Source organism: Coptis chinensis, chromosome 5, assembly GCF_015680905.1.
Source record: "Coptis chinensis isolate HL-2020 chromosome 5, ASM1568090v1, whole genome shotgun sequence".
NCBI lineage: Eukaryota > Viridiplantae > Streptophyta > Magnoliopsida > Ranunculales > Ranunculaceae > Coptis > Coptis chinensis.
In genome coordinates this window covers 4,876,932-4,889,552 of record NC_141460.1, presented here as the reverse complement: position 1 = coordinate 4,889,552, position 12,621 = coordinate 4,876,932, and the positions used below count along the sequence as shown (strand labels likewise).

The 12,621-nt window shown below is 35.1% G+C and overlaps 1 pseudogene across 1 annotated transcript; it reads right to left on the bottom strand.

The window, feature by feature from the left end:
* Positions 1–2,811: 2,811 nt before the first annotated feature.
* LOC147496354 (SNF1-related protein kinase regulatory subunit gamma-1-like) lies at positions 2,812–10,561 on the bottom strand (annotated as a pseudogene). The gene is made up of 11 exons (XR_015196574.1): positions 10,463–10,561; positions 10,310–10,375; positions 10,157–10,211; positions 9,070–9,519; positions 8,463–8,726; positions 6,939–7,072; positions 6,698–6,818; positions 6,424–6,516; positions 5,596–6,251; positions 4,394–4,520; positions 2,812–3,092 (listed from the first exon to the last, which is right to left on the bottom strand). The product of XR_015196574.1 is annotated as an SNF1-related protein kinase regulatory subunit gamma-1-like (transcript).
* Positions 10,562–12,621: the final 2,060 nt, after the last annotated feature.

The window sequence follows — 12,621 nt, the reverse complement described above, 5'->3', positions numbered from 1 at the left end:
ACGCTTAGATTGATCTTCTAAAAACCTATAAGCCTCTAAAGCTCTTTTGCTAAGGAAACTACCCCCATTCATTATATCAAGAACCTCCTTATGGTGATGTAAAAGCCCTTTGAAAAAGGCACAAACTAGCGTGTCTTTTGCAAGGTTATGATATGGACACTCGATAAGAAGATCAGTGAAACGATTCCAGGCCTCTGAAAAGGATTCATGAGGGTTCTAGTGGAAGAAACGAATCTTAGATATCATTTCATCTGTCTGTAAGGGTGGGTAAAACTGTTCCATAAACAATTGAACAAGTTTAGCCCATGAGTCCACAGAATTAGGCGTTTGTGCAGTTAACCAAGCTGCCGCCTTATCGGCTAGGGTGAAAGGAAGCACCCTCAGTTTAATTTGTTCCGTGCCTACGGTAGGATGATGAAATGTTATAAGAACTTGTTCTATCCTACACATATGCTGATAAGGCTTCTCATGGTCTAACCCATGAAAAACCGATAACAAATTAAATATATTCGGGAGGATTCGAAAATCCCCTACTGGGTCTGCAAGAATGATGCATGATTTAGGGCTATTGTTCAAGGCTTTATAAAAATCAAAGAGGGGAGTCTCTGTTTCTTTAGCCATTGATGTAGGTGTAGTGTGTGGTATTCTAGATAGGTGTCTACGTTGACGTTTATGATAGATTACGTTTTTGGTTTTTTCTTACCGGAACTTAATCTCATGCAAGTCTAGGTCTAATTTAAATAAACAAGAACAACAGTCAAAACAATCCTGATATGCTAGAATGAAAAATTTGTTGGAACCGTTATTTCAAAATGAATATTTCTACAAACCGTGAATTCCACGCGCAGCGGAATTAATGGTTCTCATGATTTTGGATTGGAAAACATACCTGTAAATCCGGTTGAGATAACTCTGATAATCCAATAGCTATGAAATCCGAAATCAACCCCTTGATCTTCTTTTGTATTCCTATGCACAGAGTGGATGTTGTGTTGGCAATGATCTACCAACCTCTCCTTTCTCACTTGGCCTCTATCACTCACAAAATTGGATTCGATTTCTGAATCTATTTTTCTTGAGTAAAACCTTGATTTTTCTTTTGTAGAAGTCAGCCAGAGAAAGAGGTTTTCTTTATATAGACTACAACAGGGACCATGAGGAGAAATTAGGGTTGGGCCTCCTGACGGGCTTGGGCTTCCCATGTTCGCCCATAACACACAGCCCAAGTCCGTCAACAAATGGTTTATTCCACTAAAGGCCATTGTTGCACTACCGCCCTAATCCCAAATTACGTGTCAGCGTTTATGGGCTCCATATTATATGCTCATTAATCTCCCCGTGTTTAAGATATCGAATGTCCATTGATTAAGTCAAGTTACTGACAACTACATTAATCAACTTCTTATGTTCTTGAGTAGTACCACTCAACCTCATTGTCATGTCGGAATAAATCCACTTGCAGGGTTTACATGACAATCTTTTTGAGCTCCTCAAGGGGACATCATCAACCCGAGTTTCTGCGGGTCACGGATTCCTTCTATAATCAACAACACACCTTACATACAATGTCATTACCCAATCCATTGAGTTTGTTAATTCACAAATGAATCTCACTCATTGATGATTTAAAGCAATGTACAATGCACATAAGTGCCCGTTATTATATCCGGAATAAGAAGACAAACATCCATAATAACATAGGCGTTTCTTGTCTTATATAGTCAGTATAAAGAGAAACAACCTCACTTGGTCCTGTTCAATACACACAGTGTACTAGTGTAATCCTATAGTCAAGATAGACTAATACCAGATTATACTACAACCGTACCAATGGTTTGTCCAAATCCATCTCGGTTGTGAACGATTACTTATACTTTATAAAGTACTGATGATATGATCTTCTGTGTGTCCACACCATATCATCTACAACATAAAGTATTAGACACATGCATATAACTAATAACATATATAATATGCATAACATTTGCCCATATGATTCTCATTCAAAATATAAAGAATTAGAGTTATTACAAAAATATTGCTTCTAGTATATAACTCTATCAAAACTCCTCTGACAGAAAAGGCGAGTAATGGAAGAAGGAGTACCTAAATGTCTCATTGCTACGCGTTTCAATAGCGTCTTGTATACACAATCACAGTGTGTTCAAGCAGATAGAAACACTGGAGAACTTGGACAACGAAGGTTTGAACTAACCTGCGAAAGTTGGGCTATTTCAGAAGGGGCGCGAGCTCGCTCTTAGCATTACACCATAACAGCCAATTTGTAACGGATATACATCCGTTACAAAAAATATTAGTAACGGTTATCTTGCGTTAACACAAATGCGTGACAAATGATAGTAACGGAAATTAGTAACACTTAATATCTATTACAAAATTTACTCACGGTTAACAAGTGTTACTAAAATTAATTTCAGCAACGAATACCTAACCGTCACAATATATTAGCAACGGTTACCAAATTTGTTCATCCTTCAATAATCCATTTCTAATGGATATAACCGTCACAAAAATTTTATTAGTAACAAATTTGTTCTGTTAGTGACAGAACCATAACTGTTACTGCAAAATAACAAGTTAAAATGTTTCTAACGGTTATATCCATTACTAATGTTTTATTGTTTAAAAAAAAAAGATTTCCTGGGCTCACCACCTCCTACACTGTTACAACACCTAAACCTGCATCTTTTCACTCCACAATATATCAATATATTCATCTATCTATGCATAAATCTAACAATCTCTACCCTAAACACCCTTTCTAACAAAACACAATAACAAATACAATACAATACACTTTAGTAATATTATAAAATAAAGTATATCCTAACACATTTGAACTAAAAACTATAATTGGCAATTTCAATTGAAGTTCATAAACTAACTTCATAAAATACAATAAGAGAACATAACTAGATAACTTTGATGTTAGATTTACATAAGAACCATACACTGGAACATAAGAATCGCCACTCAAGGATAAGGTGCAACTCCAACTATATTCCGATTAATCTCACTCGATGCTTTTCGATTTTGTCCCAATTCTAGCCCAATCTTCTCTCACAAACCTCCTTCATAGATCAAACAAAATATCAAAAACCCATGTTCTTAATTAGCATTTACATCTAAAAGTAATCAAGAGCAAGTTTCAAAAAAAGATCAAACTTTTCTACCCAGAGTCGTAAATTTCCAATCAATGACTAAAACAAAAATATACATCAAACTAAACTAACAAGAGACCGTGAAGAGTTTAACCACAAAGCAAGTACTATGGAAATTAATACTAATCTATTTGTCATTTACTTATATTGGATTGTTTAGTTATATTATGGGTTCTCAAGTTATCTTTATATGGATAGGGTTGTAATTTAGGCGCCATTTGTTTCATTGGTCTGAAACTAAAGTGGAATTAGATTGGTTATTGGCTTAAATAAGTCAAGTGGAAGTAGGATTTTTGATGAAAATGAGTTGGTGGTGAGAAGACTCCTCCATCAAGAAGATGAAGATTTCAGTAAATACATAGTGAAGTGTATGTGATGCATATGAATTAGAAGCAAAGATAGGCTAAACACATGAACCAACTACCAATAATGTGCCAAATGAAGAAGAGAAATAATTATTAATAAAAGAATGACAAAGCTTTATTTTAGAACCAAATTTAATTCCAAGGCAAGAGTTTCTATATGGGGGGAGCTCTTTAACAAGTTTTGAATAGGATTGATGCAAGAAGCCTTCTAATTGAAAAGAGACCTTAAATTTGTAGTAGTGAATGTGCTTAATCACAAGGATCTATATAAATTTATATCTCAAAAATCTATAAGATGACGAGCACATGGGCATCCTTATGAGTCTTGATATCAGGAGTCTATACACCACTCAAATGAATAACCTTCAAACTGATCGATGGTTCGGTAAATGTAAGTATTCTATGTATTTTAGTTCCGTAGTATACTTCGATAAAGTTGAAACTTGAAAAACAGAAATCGTGCCAAGGATGTGTCAAAGATCATCATCTACAAAGAAAAAAAGGGTTTGCAAAATACTAATAACTATTGGACATTTCTAGAACTATTGATCATTGCATTTCTCATCCTTGGAGTTGCACAATCAGAAACAAAAGGGTTTACTAATAGCTAACTAACAATCCCAAGCTTCTTTTCAACCACATAATTATCCTATATTCCAACTATCGTTCAAAAGCCCTCATTCACTAAATAATTTTATGTAAGAAAAAATTATTGTATAACCAAGCAACTTAGACAATAGATCAAGCAACCTTCATGTTAGACTAAAATCACGCACTTTAATTTCACACCACAAAAGGTATAAACACAGATACGAGAATATTTTTTTGGAGAGTGTCATTACATACCTCTACTAGAACCATCTTCTCCTAGAATAACTTTAATGGCTGATACAATTTGTCGTGCAACAGGAGGTGAAATTGTCATGCCATATAGATGGGTAGGGCAAGTGTACTTCACGTACTCGATAAGCTCCTAAAATCAAAATAAAAAGTATAACTAGTCACAAATTTGAACACCAAAAGTTCATAGTTGCATACTAACATCAAAACCAATCCAGAAGTGTTCCTTGCTGCTATTAAATACGCTACCTCATCCAATGTGGAAATAAATAGGTTTAAGAAGAAAGACAAAAAAGAACAGAACCAGTGTTTCAGATGAAAGATAGTGACCCTCAAGGAATATGCATGTATAAAAAAATTACAAACTAGCATCAGGGGACGCCAATGGTGTGACACTCAACAATTTCTTTGCAACCAGTTAACAAAGCGCTAGGTCCACTTTCCTTTATACACTTAATCTAATAAGAAAAAGAAGGATTGGAATAGCGACATGAAGATGTATCATCATTAAACCTCACTACCATGGTATACAGATGGCCCACTCATCATTGGTCTAATATTTAGTTAGATGGTCGACTCTTGATGTTGCTAAGTTTGTTGCCAAAAGAAAGAAATTCGTTAATGGGAATTAAGCTAGACTCTCAAGTCTTAACCAATATCACATAACTATTACATTAATGGGCATATGGCACAAGCCAACACCTAGTTCTATGTGTTATCGCTAGTTACAAAACCCTTCTAAATCAAGTAATGGCTCAGTTTCTACAATACACATATGAAGTTATGAACTTAAACACTAGTTAAGCAATTATCAAAACAAAAGATAATTCAACTTCAGAATTGCTAAAGAGCTACCCCTAAGGCCCTAAACACCAAGCTACTCTAATGAAATCAGATTTCCAATACAACGGTGTTGGTGAAACTATAACATCTTCACATATATCAATGTTTCCAAAAGATTCACTCACAAGTCTCAACTACTTGATTTGATTTAACTATATAAACAAATAACCAAACTATCCTGGTCCAAAATATGCATGGTGTTGGGCGTGATTGGGTTCAAGTGTTCAACCAGGCATATAAAAAATATAATTTTCTTTTATGACAATTCATTTCCATGGAAGTTAAAGATCGATCAACGAAAATAGGATATATCTATAATAATAGGAAACATGTATATATATATCAGATTTGACATGAATGAATACCAGATCCTTGAAGAGGAGGAAGGCGATGGCCAAGAAAAGCAAAAAAAGGATCTCGAACTCCGCCACACGTACAAACCGAAATACCACGTTCACTGCCCGAGTCAACGCCGAAGACTCTCCCATTCTCCTGCCCTGCCGCATCCTACTACTCGACAATCTCTAATCTAATCTTCTGCTAAAATATTAATACTAAAATAATATAATATAATATTATATTATGGCTGAAAAAGTTTAATAAGTTTCGTCAAAAGTCATCGAAATTTAAATACACTAGTTTTGTCCAATTATAGGAATTGAAGTTTTCTAAGTAGACTGATAAAACTAAAACCTCACTCAGTTAATAAAACTAGGGTTAACAGATTATGCATGATCCACCATATAATTTATTCGTTCAAAACACCAAAAGGTCATGCTTATGTCTGTCAATTATGGTTCCTATTATAAATATATGTATCATATATCTCCAACAAATATGAGCAAGAAGATCAAAAAACCTTGGACCCCGCTATATAGCCACCACATGAACCAAATGATTTCATAAAAGTTCCCATCATGACATCCACTTCAACAGTATCGACACCTAGGAGCTCACAAACACCCCTTCCTATTTTACCAACTGCTCCAATGTTGTGTGCTTCATCCAAATATGTATATGCCTGTTTCAAGGAAAAATGACATTAAAAAATAACCAATGAGAAAGGGTATTGGCTCAGTCAAATCAATGATATAGTAAGTACTAGATCCTGCAAAAACATAATAACTTATAAAGTCTACAATCTACGAAAGAAATTTTCATTTATTTATTTATATGTGTACATTAATCCTTACCTGCCACAACCAATTTAAGATTATAAGAAAAGATGTGCATGAAAGTCGTTAAGTCGATCTCCATACACATAAGAGTTGTTTAGGAAGCAACACCTTGGTTAAGCCAAAAAGAAAGAATGTCAGTACACATGCACTAGACAATACAGTTAAGGATGTTATGCAAACAAAAATGGGACTAAGCAAAGGAAAGAATCAGATCCAAAATTGGGACCAAGCTCAATGCTCTATTTCATGACTGATGAGATTGATAGAGAAGAAAAGAAACAAGAAATACTTCATCTGGATCCTGGCAGCGGCAGCGAGAACTGTACCAGCGCTTTCTTAAAGTTTCTAGTAGACATGCAATACAACCCCTCGTACACCTTCAACCGATTCTTCCTCTCCCAATCACCTCCCTCAAACAATGTGCCATCAAAATGTAGAGTATAAGTATCAAACTCCACAAATATGCATTGGACACAAGATGAATGCAAGAAAGTACTAATCTAAAAAACAATAATAACATATTATCTTACTTCTTAGCTTTGTCAATGCTTTTGGAGATGAGATCAAAATCCATGTAGAAAAAACCTAGTTGCAATGTGTAAAACACTAGGTCCATCTTTTGCCCCACTGCTACTGTTTTACCTTCTGGTCGCAGTACGTGTTCCTAAAATATGTAACTACATCATGAATGCGCTAACAACTTGTATAAAATTAAGTGGAATTGAAAGGTGCTAGCATGATCTAATGTTAAGTGAGAAAAACTAAACATGTGACGTGTTGCATGATCGTAAACCATTGTTTGTAATTATTAATTTTCAAAACCAGTAAAAGCATAAAAACTAAAGCCCTTAAGGAACTTTCATCAGATAGACTATGAGCATATGAAACAACCAAGACCAAAGAAGCAAATCTGAAAAAAATAAAAAATAAAAAATAAAAAACTTAATAAATCAAAGTAGTGTGATCATGTGATGTATATACAGGGTCAAATAACTAAGCAAAGCATATATTAAAACCCTCACCCATTTTTTATTATTGGTATGAGGTAACTGAAAAATGGAGGAGAAAAATAGTGGATACCCCTTTTTATTTTCTTCTTATCCCCCCTCGGTACTGGGTCACTTGGAGCAAACCAGCTCTTGCTTGGTTCAAGCAGGAGGTGTGCTTACATATAACCAATACAAGCTTGTTAATAAATTTAGCATACCTTAGTGCAAGCCACCTCCTTTTCATCTTGCATGTCCACCTCCTTAAAATTTTCTAGATAGCATAAGATGTGGAACCCATACATATATAAGTATATAACCATGAGGCTATCCTATATTTACTGATCCACTTCAAGATGCTCACACATAGTAATTCACCAGTTTAATACTAAGAAAACAAGTACAATAGTATCAAATGTACCAGGGCGCAACTTAGTGTACTACATTTAGTTGACCATTACTATTTGACCAAATAAAATCAATGTGAATAAATTTGCTAACTAGTTGCATCAAATATCAATACCAGAAATATTACATTTAAACCACAATTAAATTAAGTGAAATCGAGTCATAAATCAATGCATATATAGAATTAGTCTATGAAACACACATTGCCACTTAAGAGCAAGTTGCAAATTTTGTATATCAAGACCTTGTCCAGCAAAATATTCTTTGATCATAAAGAGATAAGCTCCAACGTCTAAATTCCACCCCCAATCAACTCCTATATAGCATATACATGTCACTTAACATGAATAGTTGATTGTAAATACCTTAGTGCTGGAGAACGCAGAAAATGATGCAATGATTATGTTATTTATGTAGGATAGAAACAAATAAACCATGATTCCCTAATAAGGGGTTCCTGACATATGGTTGCAGCAGTTTATGTTATACGCACCCTAATAATAGAAATGTGCTGAAAAGATCAACTGGGATGTGGAAATTAGGAAATCAGTGTCATACTTCAAAAGGTTATTGTTAGAATTTCTTTGCCGCACAAAGTGAGCCGTAAGTGCCAAGAAACATAGACTGATAGACCACTAAACCTATATAGTAGTAACTCACCTCCTCATACAACGTAAAAGGAAGTCCATAATCAAATATTGGGTGACCTGCAATGTAATCAAACCAGTCCCTTCCTTTGCATTGCTGGAGACCTTGCACCACTGCTGACTGGGTAATAAAATTCTTAACGAAAGGATTTCTGTCTCGATAATGGGCACACTCCTCAATCTGTACTTTGATAGCAAAAACAAGACACTCCGATGGAGTCGATTCTGCAACAGAAGAAAAAAGAGCCCATCTGAAGGACTTTATGATTTGCTTGACCTACAATACAAAGACATATTCATTACAAAAATATAGGAAGAGGCCATACAAATCGCAATGTGGAATATAAAATGCAACTAAACAACACTGTAACACATAAAAACAATGGTACACCAAAATTCTAAAGGAATATATAGCGAGGAAACGCTAGACATACGAAAGGATGTTTTCTTTTCTTTCCTTTTCATTTCAAAGGATTTACAAAGCATCCCTAAAACTAACATTACAGGTTTCATTTTCATAAACAATTTTGAATCTAGGTCCTAGGTACTCATAATAATCTATGCAGGTATGTAATTTTATAAAGTAGCAAGATCTCTACGTAAGACTCGAGTAAGCTTACCGTGGTGGACTTTAAAGGTTCTTGAAGGATAACATTATAAAAATCCCTTCCTAAACTACTGGTGGCAGTTGGGCCATCTTTTCTAGTTCCTTTTTCTGCAACTATACCACTAGCCACTGATGCACCCACAGTGATGCTTGATCAATCAGCAAGCTGCAATGGGACCCGTAGCACCCAATCGCTAGTTCTCCAAGAGCACCAACCGCTTTTGCACCTGGTCCGATTCCAGCTTGTTGTTGCAGATCCATGCAGACGAGCAAGCTGCAGCTAGTTCTGCATTCGCCAGAACCCAGAGAATGATAGTCGAGTAATCTATCATGTCTATATATCTTTCCCTCCAATCCGGAGTATTTCCCGCATTTGGATTCTTAACAGGAGCAGACATGATGTTGGCTTTAGATAAAAAATTTACTGCCTTCACCACAGATGTATCTGCCGGAATTTCTATTACTGAAAAACAAACTATACATTACGAAATCTGACCCAAAGAACCATTGAAACAAAGGAAATAGAGCTCCACTGCTATAACGAACCATTAAAAATAATTCCAATTCAATAAAACATGACAACAAAATTATTTTCAACAAAATATATTAAACAAGTATCACACTTGTCGAGTAATATATATGGACACATAACATACATTGATCAGACAATGCATTTCAAATGCATGTTGTGTAAATTTAATGTAACTTATATGAACTATATAATAAAGTTAATAACCATATGACTACCAACCATAAAAAGAACCAAAATTACCTTTTCCACTAGAAACTAAACATGAAAGGAACATATATGAAGCTATAAAGATACAATCTTTTACATAATAATTTAAAGTAATTCAACCAAACCCATGAGTTAAAAGCCTAATGTCAAAAACTGTTACACTTAAAACACTACATTAGTTGTTACGTTGAGCAGATCAAGCACATATTAAGAAGCAACAACAGCAATTAATGGCAACATGCACCTTCAAAAACTTAAAATACTGAACCCCAAATAATGAAATCGACAAAGAATGATCAAAATTAAGTAAATTGGTTCAAAACCAAAGTATTAAAAACTCAAAAAGACGAGAAATTAGTACCTGATGAACAAAGAAATGGAAAAGCTCTCATCTTGTCTGATATTTGAATTAGAACAGAGATAAACTTGTTACTTAGAAATTAATATTTAACGACCAAAATTAAACATGTTCAGCAGATAAGTAAAACCACAACCACGACCAATAGTTATTTACCTCTGTTAAAGAGAACATTTTGTTCAATAGATCGAACAATTATGGCCTAAAATGAATCTCGAAACCCTAGCCACCCAAAACCAAAATCAAAATTCTAGACAATTTGTAGGAGGAGGAACGAAGAAGAAGAGCAAGAAGGAGAGGAAGCCTCGCCGAGTGAGGAACAACCTTACGGTTTAGGGTTTTTCTCTTTTCCACTTTTCGATGAGCACGAGAAGTGAAAAACTCCCGCTTAAGTTTTCCTTTTTTTTTTCCAATATGATTTTTCTTTTCTTTTTTTTCCATTTCTCAATTTCTAACATATACAAAGAAACGTCATTAAATATCTAAAGAAATGTTAGAAAATAATTCAAGTATTTCAGCACGTTGATAGTATTTCTAGCGGTTGATAAATGTGAATAATTTGCTAACGGATGAATAAGTGTTACTAATGAAAAAACCCAAATGTTGCAAAATCACCCAAATGGTGTAGTGTAATTTGCCTAAAGAGGGCGCAGGGCGCGCTCTTGCTATACGCAAAATCCAGACGCTTGAGGGCGGGTCGCGCTCAAAATTTGCCTGTGAAGGGGCGTGTCGCGCTCTTTCCTGACTCGATGTCCAGGCGATAAAGGGTTGGTCGCGCTCCAATTTTGGCTATAGAGGGCGCGTGTCACGCTCTTGCTTTTTTTGTGAAAAAATTTAGTTTCTAAACCAAAAAAACACAGTTAGATCAAAACAAGGGTGGGTGGGTTTACTGGAATTTGTGTAGGATTAACAATACTAAAGGAAATGAATTTAAACAAAACTAAGATGGCAGCGGCGCCATTTGATAAACGTAAAAACTATAGTTTTACCTACTCTTAACTAATTAAACTCAAGAATAAATAAAACTAAAACTAATTACTGTTCTATATCAAAGTTATCTACTCTCGTTATCAATGCAATATTTGGAGTAGAGAATTCATTTCACTCCTAGTTCGTTTAAACGTAATATTTCCTAGTTCATTAATTCTAACAAAACCGATAAGAGTAATGGATTGAAATAAACTAAGATGGTGAATTAACTAATCAAGATGTTATAAATCAAACTATGACAATTCAATACTAAGATGAGAATATGATAAGGAATTAGGGGAATTTGATTCCACCTTGATTCGACTTAATAAACTAGCATATTATTTGTTGTAATCCTAATCTTTACGTTTTCACGTAAAGATTGGGTATTTCTAATCCCTAATTATTCATGGCAATCTCTACCAACTAATAATTAGCATGTGAAGCAATTAAACCCATTCTCATGGTGAACTAATTACTTTCTAGAGTGAAATAGATTATCACAACTGTAGGATTTTATCGATATCTCATGCATGATTCCTACGATATATACAATTACGTTATACCACATGCATAAAATATCGCAGCGGAAACAGAAGATCGTACCTTGGTCACAGCTTTCAATTTGAAGTTCCAAGCTTTGATCTACAGGAGAAGATGTTCTTGGCACACTCAAGATCTTCTTCTTCTTAACTTTGCTGGAGTCAAGTTCCAACCACGAACGGGAAGCAACCTTTTTTCAAGAACCAAGAACCAAGAACTGACAATGGCTAGGGAGGATACCACCTATGGAATCTCCACAAATTACTGGCTTCTACTTTAGAAAATGTTGGAGGCTGCCATTAAAGGAGAGAGAGCTTTTCTTGTTGTTTTGGATGATCAATATGTGAGAGGTGGGGGGTCTATTTATAGAGGTTCCCACCTCCTCAATATTGGATAGGATAGAGTCCTATACTCATCTAATATCAGATAGGATAGAGTCATATACTCATCTAATATCTGATAGGATAGAGTCCTATACTCATCTAATATCTGATAGGATAGAGTCCTATACTCATCTAATATCTGGTAGGATAGAGTCCTATACTCATCTAATATCAGATAGGATAGAGTCCTATACTCAGTGGTTTATCCTTATCTTGGTGGGCGTCTATCCAACCTTATTTCCAACATCTCCCACTCGCCCACAACGGCGAAGAAGGATCTAAGAGAAGCATTTAAGTAGAATGCTTAGCCATTTGTGTGTCTCACACGGCAAATGGTTCGTGTGACCCTAGCACACGTATCATGATATCTATGAAGTAGCAAGTCGCAATGAAAAGCACGACACAGTGATCTACCATGAAAGTGATCTTAAAGAAGATGAATCCGAAAACCTAATATCCGGAGAGTGTGTGTATACCCCAAGATCTGTTTGTTTCATCACTTTGACAAATAGCAGTCATCCCTATGAGTCCACACCATAAAGTCAAAAACGTATCACATGATTCACAATTATC